Here is a 12,706-nt window from a genome sequence, read left to right on the forward strand (position 1 = left end):
ACAATAGCTCTGGCAGCTAGGCTTGCATGTTCTGCAAACTCAGCCGCTGCTTGAGCAGCAGAGGTAGTATCCTTAAATTTCATGTTCCAATTCTGCTTGCCAACAGAAAAATTTCCATTACCATCTCCAGGAAACGCTTTCCCATGTTCCAACCATTCATCCTTAAAACCTAAGTGGCATGAACCACCATCATGAACATAATGTTTCCTTGAAAGTTCTCCAACAGCTCTGGTAGCTAGGCTTGCATGTTCTCCAAACTCAACCACTACTTGAGCAGCAGAGGTAGCATCCTTAAATTTCCTGTTCCAATACTGCCTACCAATAGAAAAATTACCATTACCATCTCAAGGAAATGATTGCCTATGTTCCAAACTTTCATCCTTGAAACCTAAGTGGCATGAACCACCATCATCAACACAATATTGCCTTGAAAGTTCTCCAACAGCTCTGGCAACTAGGTTTGCATGTTCTCCAAACTCATCCGCTGCTTGAGCAGTAGAGGTAGCATCCTTAAATTTCTCGTTCCAATACTGCCTACCAACAGAAAAATTACCATTACCATCTCAAGGAAATGATTGCCTATGTTCCAACCTTTCATCCTTGAAACCTAAGTGGCATGAACCACCATAATCAACACAATATTGCATTTAAAGTTCTACAACAGCTCTTGCAGCTAGGCTTGCATGTTCTGCAAACTCAGTCGCTGCTTGAGCAGCAGAGGTAGTATCCTTAAATTTCATGTTCCAATTCTTCTTGCCAATAGAAAAATTACCATTACCATCTCCAGGAAATGCTTTCCCATGTTCCAACCTTTCATCCTTAAAACCTAAGTGGCATGAACCACCATCATCAACACAATATTGCCTTGAAAGATCTCCAACAGCTCTGGTAGCTAGGCTTGCATGTTCTCCAAACTCAGCCGCTGCTTGAGCAGCAGAGGTAGTATCCTTAAATTTCATGTTCCAATTCTTCTTGCCAACAGAAAAATTACCATTACCATCTCCAGGAAATGCTTTCCCATGTTCCAACCTTTCATCCTTAAAACCTAAGTGGCATGAACCACCATCATCAACACAATATTTCCTTGAAAGATCTCCAACAGCTCTGGCAGCTAGGCTTGCATGTTCTCCAAACTCAGCCGCTGCTTGAGTCGCAGAGGTAGCATCCTTATATTTCCTGTTCCAATACTGCCTACCAACAAAAAATTTACCATTACCATCTCAAGGAAATGATTGCCCATGTTCCAACCTTTCATCCTTGAAACCTAAGTGGCATGAACCACCATCATCAACACAATATTTCCTTGAAAGTTCTACAACAGCTCTGGCAGCTAGGCTTGCATGTTCTGCAAACTCAGTCGCTGCTTGAGCAGCTGAGGTAGAATCCTCAAATTTCATGTTCCAATTCTGCTTGCCAATAGAAAACTTACCATTACCATCTCCAGGTAATGATTGCCCATGTTCCAACCTTTCATGGTTGAAACCTAAGTGGCATGAACTACCATCATCAACACAATATTGCCTTGAAACTTCCCCAACAGCTCTAGTAGCTAGGCTTGCATGTTCTCCAAACTCAGCCGCTGCTTGAGCAGCAGACGTAGCATCCTTAAATTTCATGTTCCAATTCTGCTTGCCAACAGAAAAAATACCATTACCATCTCCAGGAAATGCTTGCCCACGTTCAAAACATTCATCGTTGAAACCTAAGTGGCATGAACCACCATCATCAACACAATATTGCCTTGAAAGTTCTCCAACAACTCTGGCAGCTAGGCTTGCATGTTCTCCAAACTCTGCCGCTGCTTGAGCAGCAGAGGTAGTATCCTTAAATTTCATGTTCCAATTCTTCTTGCCAACAGAAAAATTACCATTACCATCTCCAGGAAATGCTTTCCCATGTTCCAACCTTTCATCCTTAAAACCTAAGTGGCATGAACCACCATCATCAACACAATATTGCCTTGAAAGATCTCCAACAGCTCTGGCAGCTAGGCTTGCATGTTCTCCAAACTCAGCCGCTGGTTGAGCCGCAGAGGTAGCATCCTTATATTTCCTGTTCCAATACTGCCTACCAACAAAAAATTTACCATTACCATCTCAAGGAAATGATTGCCCATGTTCCAACCTTTCATCCTTGAAACCTAAGTGGCATGAACCACCATCATCAACACAATATTTCCTTGAAAGTTCTACAATAGCTCTGGCAGCTAGGCTTGCATGTTCTGCAAACTCAGTCGCTGCTTGAGCAGCTGAGGTAGAATCCTCAAATTTCATGTTCCAATTCTGCTTGCCAATAGAAAACTTACCATTACCATCTCCAGGTAATGATTGCCCATGTTCCAACCTTTCATCCTTAAAACCTAAGTGGCATGAACTACCATCATCAACACAATATTGCCTTGAAACTTCCCCAACAGCTCTGGTAGCTAGGCTTGCATGTTCTCCAAACTCAGCCGCTGCTTGAGCAGCAGACGTAGCATCCTTAAATTTCATGTTCCAATTCTGCTTGCCAAAAGAAAAATGACCATTACCATCTCAAGGAAATGATTGCCCATGTTCCAACCTTTCATCCTTGAAAACTAAGTGGCATGAACCACCATCATCAACACAATATTTCCTTGAATGTTCTGCAACAGCTCTGGCCGCTAGGCTTGCATGTTCTACAAACTCAGTCGCTACTTGAGCAACTGAGGTAGAATCCTCAAATTTCATGTTCCAATTCTTCTTGCCAACAGAAAACTTACCATTACCATCTCCAGGAAATGATTGCCCATGTTCCAACCTTTCATCCTTGAAACCCAAGTGGCATGAACCACCATCATCAACACAATATTGCCTTGAAAGTTCTCCAACAGCTCTGGCAGCTAGGCTTGCATGTTCTCCAAACTCAGCCGCTGCTTGAGCAGCAGAGGTAGCATCCTTAAATTTCCTGTTCCAATACTGCCTACCAACAGAAAAATTACGATTACCATCTCAAGGAAATGATTGCCCATGTTCCAACCTTTCATCGTTGAAACCTAAGTGGCATGAACCACCATCATCAACACAATATTTCCTTGAAAGTTCTGCAACAGCTCTGGCTGCTAGGCTTTCATGTTTTACAAACTCAGTCGCTACTTGAGCAGCTGAGGTAGCATCCTTAAATTTCATATTCCAATTCTGCTTGCCAACAGAAAAATTACCATTACCATCTCTAGGAAATGCTTGCCCATGTTCAAAACTTTCATCGTTGAAACCTAAGTGGCATGAACAACCATCATCAACACAATATTGCCTTGAAAGTTCTCCAACAGCTCTGGCAGCTAGGCTTGCATGTTCTCCAAACTCAGCCACTGCTTGTGCAGCAGCGGTAGTATCCTTAAATTTCATGTTCCAATTCTGCTTGCCAACAGAAAAATTTCCATTACCATCTCCAGGAAACGCTTGCCCATGTTCCAACCATTCATCCTTAAAACCTAAGTGGCATGAACCACCATCATGAACATAATGTTGCCTTGAAAGTTCTCCAACAGCTCTGGTAGCTAGGCTTGCATGTTCTCCAAACTCAGCCACTGCTTGAGCAGCAGAGGTAGCATCCTTAAATTTCCTGTTCCAATACTGCCTACCAACAGAAAAATTACCATTACCATCTCAAGGAAATGATTGCCCATGTTCCCTTTCATCCTTAAAACCTAAGTGGCATGAACCACCATCATCAACACAATATTGCCTTGAATGTTCTCCAACAGCTCTGGCAGCTAGGTTTGCATGTTCTCCAAACTCAGCTGTTGCTTGAGCAGCAGCGGTAGTATCCTTAAATTTCATGTTCCAATTCTTCTTGCCAACAGAAAAATTTCCCTTACCATCTCCAGGAAATGATTACCCATGTTCCAACCTTTTATCATTAAAACCTAAGTGGCATGAACCACCATCATCATGACAATATTGCCTTGAAAGATCTCCAACAGCTCTGGCAGCTAGGCTTGCATGTTCTCCAAACCCAGCCGCTGCTTGAGCAGCAGAGGTAGTATCCTTAAATTTCATGTTCCAATTCTTCTTGCCAACAGAAAAATTACCATTACCATCTCCAGGAAATGCTTTCCCATGTTCCAACCTTTCATCCTTAAAACCTAAGTGGCATGAACCACCATCATCAACACAATATTGCCTTGAAAGATCTCCAACAGCTCTGGCAGCTAGGCTTGCATGTTCTCCAAACTCAGCCGCTGCTTGAGCCGCAGAGGTAGCATCCTTATATTTCCTGTTCCAATACTGCCTACCAACAAAAAATTTACCATTACCATCTCAAGGAAATGATTGCCCATGTTCCAACCTTTCATCCTTGAAACCTAAGTGGCATGAACCACCATCATCAACACAATATTTCCTTGAAAGTTCTACAACAGCTCTGGCAGCTAGGCTTGCATGTTCTGCAAACTCAGTCGCTGCTTGAGCAGCTGAGGTAGAATCCTCAAATTTCATGTTCCAATTCTGCTTGCCAATAGAAAACTTACCATTACCATCTCCAGGTAATGATTGCCCATGTTCCAACCTTTCATGGTTGAAACCTAAGTGGCATGAACTACCATCATCAACACAATATTGCCTTGAAACTTCCCCAACAGCTCTGGCAGCTAGGCTTGCATGTTCTCCAAACTCAGCCGCTGCTTGAGCAGCAGACGTAGCTTCCTTAAATTTCATGTTCCAATTCTGCTTGCCAATAGAAAAATTACCATTACCATCTCCAGGAAATGCTTGCCCATGTTCAAAACTTTCATCGTTGAAACCTAAGTGGCATGAACCACCATCATCAACACAATATTGCCTTGAAAGTTCTCCAACAACTCTGGCAGCTAGGCTTGCATGTTCTCCAAACTCTGCCGCTGCTTGAGCAGCAGAGGTAGTATCCTTAAATTTCATGTTCCAATTCTTCTTGCCAACAGAAAAATTACCATTACCATCTCCAGGAAATGCTTTCCCATGTTCCAAACTTTCATCCTTAAAACCTAAGTGGCATGAACCAACATCATCAACACAATATTGCCTTGAAAGATCTCCAACAGCTCTGGCAGCTAGGCTAGCATGTTCTCCGAACTCTGCCGCTGCTTGAGCCGCAGAGGTAGCATCCTAAAATTTCCTGTTCCAATACTGCCTACCAACAGAAAATTTACCATTACCATCTCAAGGAAATGATTGCCCATGTTCCAACCTTTCATCCTTGAAACCTAAGTGGCATGAACCACCATCATCAACACAATATTGCCTTGAAAGTTCTACAACAGCTCTGGCAGCTAGGCTTGCATGTTCTGCAAACTCAGTCGCTGCTTGAGCAGCTGAGGTAGAATCCTCAAATTTCATGTTCCAATTCTGCTTGCCAATAGAAAACGTACCATTACCATCTCCAGGTAATGATTGCCCATGTTCCAACCTTTCATGGTTGAAACCTAAGTGGCATGAACTACCATCATCAACACAATATTGCCTTGAAACTTTCCCAATAGCTCTGGCAGCTAGGCTTGTATGTTCTCCAAACTCAGCCGTTGCTTGAGCAGCAGACGTAGCATCCTTAAATTTCATGTTCCAATTCTGTTTGCCAACAGAAAAATTACCATTACCATCTCAAGGAAATGATTGCCCATGTTCCAACCTTTCATCCTTGAAACCTAAGTGGCATGAACCACCATCATCAACATAATATTTCCTTGAAAGTTCTGCAACAGCTCTGGCCGCTAGGCTTGCATGTTCTACAAACTCAGTCGCTACTTGAGCAGATGAGGTAGAATCCTCAAATTTCATGTTCCAATTCTTCTTGCCAATGGAAAACTTACCATTACCATCTCCAGGAAATGATTGCCCATGTTCCAACCTTTCATCCTTGAAACATAAGTGGCATGAACCACCATCATCAACACAATATTGCCTTGAAAGTTCTACAATAGCTCTGGCAGCTAGGCTTGCATGTTGTGCAAACTCAGCCGCTGCTTGAGCAGTAGAGGTAGCATCCTTAAATTTCCTATTCCAATACTGCCTACCAACAGAAAAATTACCATTACCATCTCAAGGAAATGATTGCCCATGTTCAAACCTTTCATCCTTGAAAACTAAGTGGCATGAACCACCATCATCAACACAATATTTCCTTGAAAGTTCGGCAACAACTCTGGCCGCTAGGCTTTCATGTTCTACAAACTCAGTCGCTACTTGAGCAGCTGAGGTAGCATCCTTAAATTTCATGTTCCAATTCTGCTTGCCAACAGAAAAATTACCATTACCATCTCCAGGAAATGCTTGCCCATGTTCCAACCTTTCATCCTGAAAACCTAAGTGGCATGAACCACCATCATCAACACAAAATTGCCTTGAAAGTTCTCCAACAGCTCTGGCAGCTAGGCTTGCATGTTCTCCAAACTCAGTCGCTGCTTGACCAGCAGTGGTAGCATCATTAAATTTCCTGTTCCAATACTGCCTACCAACAGAAAAATTACCATTACCATATCAAGGAAATGATTGCCCATGTTCTAACCTTTCATCCTTGAAACCTAAGTGGCTTGAACCACCATCATCAACACAATATTGCCTTGAAAGTTCTCCAACAGCTATGGCAGCTAGGTTTGCATGTTCTCCAAACACAGCCGCTGCTTGAGCAGCAGAGGTAGCTTCCTTAAATTTCACGTTCCATTACTGCCTACCAATAGAAAAATTACCATTACCATCTCAAGGAAATGATTGCCCTTGTTCCAAGCTTTCATCCTTGAAACCTAAGTGGAATGAACCACCATCATCAATACAATATTGCCTTAAAAGTTCTCCAACAGCTCTGGCAGCTAGGCTTGCAAGTAATCCAAACTCAGCCGCTGCTTGAGCAGTAGAGGTAGCATCCTTAAATTTCATGTTCCAATACTGCCTACCAACAGAAAAATTACCATTAACACCTCAAGGAAATGATTTCCCATGTTCCAACCTTTCATCCTTGAAACCTAAGTGGCATGAACCAACATCATCAACACAATATTGCCTTGAAAGTTCTACAACAACTCTGGCAGCTAGGCTTGCATGTTCTGCAAACTCAGCCATTGTTTGAGTAGCAGAGGTAGCATCCTTAAATTTCATGTTCCAATTCTACCTGCCAACAGAAAAATTGCCATTACCATCTCTAGGAAATGATTACCCATGTTCCAACCTTTTATCCTTGAAACCTAAGCGGCATGAACCACCATCATCAACACAATATTGCCTTGAAAGTTCTACAATAGCTCTGGTAGCTAGGCTTGCATGTTCTGCAAGCTCAGCCACTGCTTGACCAGTAGAGGTAGTATCCTTAAATTTCATGTTCCAATTCTGCTTGCCAACAGAAAAATTACCATTACCATCTCTAGGAAATGCTTACCCATGTTTCAACCTTTCATCCTTGAAACCTAAGTGGCATGAACCACCATCATCAACACAATATTGCCTTGAAAGTTCTCCAACAGCTCTGGCAGCAAGGCTTGCATGTTCTCCAAACTCAGCCGCTGCTTGAGCAGCAGAGGTAGTATCCTTTAATTTCATGTTCCAATTCTGCTTGCCAAGAGAAAAATTACCATTACCATCTCCAGGAAATGCTTGCCCATGTTCCAACCTTTCATCCTTAAAACCTAAGTGGCATGAACCACCACCATCAACACAATATTGCCTTGAAAGATCTCCAACAGCTCTGGCAGCTAGGCTTGCATGTTCTCCAAACTTAGCCGCTGCTTGAGCCGCAGAGGTAGCATCCTTAAATTTCCTGTTCCAATACTGCCTACCAACAGAAAAATTACCATTACCATCTACAGGAAATGCTTGCCCATGTTCAAAACTTTCATCATTGAAACCTAAGTGGCATGAACCACCATCATCAACACAATATTGCCTTGAAAGTTCTACAACAGCTCTGGCAGCTAGGAAAGCAAACTCAGCCGCTGCTTGAGCAGCAGAGGTAGTATCCTTAAATTTCATGTTCCAATTCTGCTTGCCAACAGAAAAATTACCATTACCATCTCCAGGAAATGCTTGCCCATGTTTCAACCTTTCATCCTTGAAACCTAAGTGGAATGAACCACCATCATCAACACAATATTGCCTTGAAAGTTCTCCAACAGCTCTGGCAGCTAAGTTTGCATGTTCTCCAAACTCAGTCGCTGCTTGAGCAGCAGACGTAGTATCCTTAAATTTCATGTTCCAATTCTGCTTGCCAACAGAAAAATTACCATTACCATCTATAGGAAATGCTTGCCCATGTTCAAAACTATCATCGTTGAAACCTAAGTGGCATGAACCACCATCATCAACAAAATATTGCCTTGAAATTCTCCAACGGCTCTGGCAGCTAGGCTTGCATGTTCTCCAAACTCAGCCACTGCTTGAGCAGCAGAGGTAGTATCCTTAAATTTCATGTTCCAATTCTGCTTGCCAACAGAAAAATTACCATTACCATCTCAAGGAAATGCTTGCCCATGTTCCAACCTTTTATCCTTGAAACCTAAGTGGCATGAACCACCATCATCAAAAACAATATTGCCTTGAATGTTCTCCAACAGCTCTGGCAGCTACGTTTGCATGTTCTCCAAACTCAGTCGCTGCTTGAGCAGCAGACGTAGTATCCTTAAATTTCATGTTCTAATTCTGCTTGCCAACAGAAAAATTACCATTACCATGTACAGGAAATGCTTGCCCATGTTCAAAACTTTCATCATTGAAACCTAAGTGGCATGAACCACCATCATCAACACAATATTGCCTTGAAAGTTCTCCAACAGCTCTGGCAGCTAGGCTTGCATGTTCTCCAAACTCAGCCGCTGCTTGAGCAGCAGAGGTAGTATCCTTAATTTTCATGTTCCAATTCTACTTGCCAACAGAAAAATTAAAATTACCATCTCCAGGAAATGCTTGCCCATGTTCCAACCTTTCATCCTTGAAACCTAAGTGGCATGAACTACCATCATCAACACAATATTGCCTTGGAAGTTCTCCAACAGCTCTGGCAGCTAAGTTAGCATGTTCTCCAAACTCAGCCGCTGCTTGAGCAGCAGACGTAGTATCCTTAAATTTCATGTTCCAATTCTACTTGCCAACAGAAAAATTAAAATTACCATCTCCAGGAAATGCTTGCCCATGTTTCAACCTTTCATCCTTGAAACCTAAGTGGCATGAACCACCATCATCAACACAATATTGCCTTGAAAGTTCTCCAACAGCTCTGGCAGCAAGGCTTGCATGTTCTCCAAACTCAGCCGCTGCTTGAGCAGCAGAGGTAGTATCCTTTAATTTCATGTTCCAATTCTGCTTGCCAAGAGAAAAATTACCATTACCATCTCCAGGAAATGCTTGCCCATGTTCCAACCTTTCATCCTTAAAACCTAAGTGGCATGAACCACCACCATCAACACAATATTGCCTTGAAAGATCTCCAACAGCTCTGGCAGCTAGGCTTGCATGTTCTCCAAACTTAGCCGCTGCTTGAGCCGCAGAGGTAGCATCCTTAAATTTCCTGTTCCAATACTGCCTACCAACAGAAAATTTACCATTACCATCTCAAGTAAATGATTGCCCATGTTCCAACCTTTCATCCTTGAAACCTAAGTGGCATGAACCACCATCATCATCACAATATTTCCTTGAAAGTTCTGCAACAGCTCTGGCCGCTAGGCTTGCATGTTCTACAAACTCAGTCGCTACTTGAGCAGCTGAGGTAGAATCCTCAAATTTCATGTTCCAATTCTTCTTGCCAATAGAAAACTTACCATTACCATCTCCAGGAAATGATTGCCCATGTTCCAACCTTTCATCCTTGAAACCTAAGTGGCATGAACCACCATCATCAACACAATATTGCCTTGAAAGTTCTACAACAGCTCTGGCAGCTAGGCTTGCATGTTCTGCAAACTCAGCCGCTGCTTGAGCAGCAGAGGCAGCATCCTTAAATTTCCTGTTCCAATACTGCCTACCAACAGAAAAATTACCATTACCATCTCAAGGAAATGATTGCCCATGTTCCGACCTTTCATCCTTAAAACCTAAGTGGCATGAACCACCATCATAAACACAATATTGCCTTGAATGTTCTCCAACAGCTCTGGCAGCTAGGTTTGCATGTTCTCCAAACTCAGCCGCTGCTTGAGCAGCAGCGGTAGTATCCTTAAATTTCATGTTCCAATTCTGCTTGTCAACAGAAAAATTTCCCTTACCATCTCCAGGAAATGATTACCCATGTTCCAACCTTTCAGTCTTAAAACCTAAGTGGCATGAACCGCCATCATCAACACAATATTTCCTTGAAAGTTCTACAACAGCGCTGGCCGCTAGGCTTGCATGTTCTGCAAACTCAGTCGCTACTTGAGCAGCTGAGGTAGAATCCTCAAATTTCATGTTCCAATTCGGCTTGCCAACAGAAAAATTACCATTACCATCTCCAGGAAATGCTTGCCCATGTTCAAAACTTTCATCGTTGTAACCTAAGTGGCATGAACTACCATCATCAACACAATATTTCCTTGAAAGTTCTACAACAGCTCTGGCAGCTAGGCTTGCATGTTCTGCAAACTCAGCCACTGCTTGAGCAGCAGAGGTAGTATCCTTAAATTTCATGTTCCAATTCTACTTGCCAACAGAAAAATTAAAATTACCATCTCCAAGAAATGCTTGCCCATGTTCCAACCTTTCATCCTTGAAACCTAAGTGGCATGAACCACCATCATCAACACAATATTGCCTTGGAAGTTCTCCAACAGCTCTGGCAGCTAAGTTAGCATGTTCTCCAAACTCAGCCGCTGCTTGAGCAGCAGACGTAGTATTCTTAAATTTCATGTTCCAATTCTGCTTGCCAACAGAAAAATTACCATTACCATCTGCAGGAAATGCTTGCCCATGTTCCAAACTTTCATCATTGAAACCTAAGTGGCATGAACCACCATCATCAACACAATATTGCCTTGAAAGTTCTACAACAGCTCTGGCAGCTAGGAAAGCAAACTCAGCCGCTGCTTGAGCAGCAGAGGTAGTATCCTTAAATTTCATGTTCCAATTCTGCTTGCCAACAGAAAAATTACCATTACCATCTCCAGGAAATGCTTGCCCATGTTTCAACCTTTCATCCTTGAAACCTAAGTGGAATGAACCACCATCATCAACACAATATTGCCTTGAAAGTTCTCCAACAGCTCTGGCAGCTAAGTTTGCATGTTCTCCAAACTCAGTCGCTGCTTGAGCAGCAGACGTAGTATCCTTAAATTTCATGTTCCAATTCTGCTTGCCAACAGAAAAATTACCATTACCATCTATAGGAAATGCTTGCCCATGTTCAAAACTATCATCGTTGAAACCTAAGTGGCATGAACCACCATCATCAACAAAATATTGCCTTGAAATTCTCCAACGGCTCTGGCAGCTAGGCTTGCATGTTCTCCAAACTCAGCCACTGCTTGAGCAGCAGAGGTAGTATCCTTAAATTTCATGTTCCAATTCTGCTTGCCAACAGAAAAATTACCATTACCATCTCAAGGAAATGCTTGCCCATGTTCCAACCTTTTATCCTTGAAACCTAAGTGGCATGAACCACCATCATCAAAATAATATTGCCTTGAATGTTCTCCAACAGCTCTGGCAGCTACGTTTGCATGTTCTCCAAACTCAGTCGCTGCTTGAGCAGCAGACGTAGTATCCTTAAATTTCATGTTCTAATTCTGCTTGCCAACAGAAAAATTACCATTACCATGTACAGGAAATGCTTGTCCATGTTCAAAACTTTCATCATTGAAACCTAAGTGGCATGAACCACCATCATCAACACAATATTGCCTTGAAAGTTCTCCAACAGCTCTGGCAGCTAGGCTTGCATGTTCTCCAAACTCAGCCGCTGCTTGAGCAGCATAGGTAGCATCCTTAAATTTCATGTTCCAATACTGCCTACCAACAGAAAAATTACCATTACCATCTCAAGGAAATGATTGCCCATGTTCCAACCTTTCATCCTTGAAACCTAAGTGGCATGAACCGCCATCATCAACGCAATATTTCCTTGAAAGTTCTACAACAGCGCTGGCCGCTAGGCTTGCATGTTCTGCAAACTCAGTCGCTACTTGAGCAGCTGAGGTAGTATCCTTAAATTTCATGTTCCAATTCTGCTTGCCAACAGAAAAATTACCATTACCATCTCCAGGAAATGCTTGCCCATGTTTCAACCTTTCATCCTTGAAACCTAAGTGGCATGAACCACCATAATCAACACAATATTGCCTTGAAAGTTCTCCAACAGCTCTGGCAGCAAGGCTTGCATGTTCTCCAAACTCAGCCGCTGCTTGAGCAGCAGAGGTAGTATCCTTTAATTTCATGTTCCAATTCTGCTTGCCAAGAGAAAAATTACCATTACCATCTCAAGGAAATGCTTGCCCATGTTCCAACCTTTCATCCTTAAAACCTAAGTGGCATGAACCACCACCATCAACACAATATTGCCTTGAAAGATCTCCAACAGCTCTGGCAGCTAGGCTTGCATGTTCTCCAAACTTAGCCGCTGCTTGAGCCGCAGAGGTAGCATCCTTAAATTTCCTGTTCCAATACTGCCTACCAACAGAAAATTTACCATAACCATCTCAAGGAAATGATTGCCCATGTTCCAACCTTTCATCCTTGAAACCTAAGTGGCATGAACCACCATCATCATCACAATATTTCCTTGAAAGTTCTGCAACAGCTCTGGCCGCTAGGCTTGC

This window comes from Nicotiana tomentosiformis, chromosome 3 (genome assembly GCF_000390325.3).
Source record: "Nicotiana tomentosiformis chromosome 3, ASM39032v3, whole genome shotgun sequence".
NCBI lineage: Eukaryota > Viridiplantae > Streptophyta > Magnoliopsida > Solanales > Solanaceae > Nicotiana > Nicotiana tomentosiformis.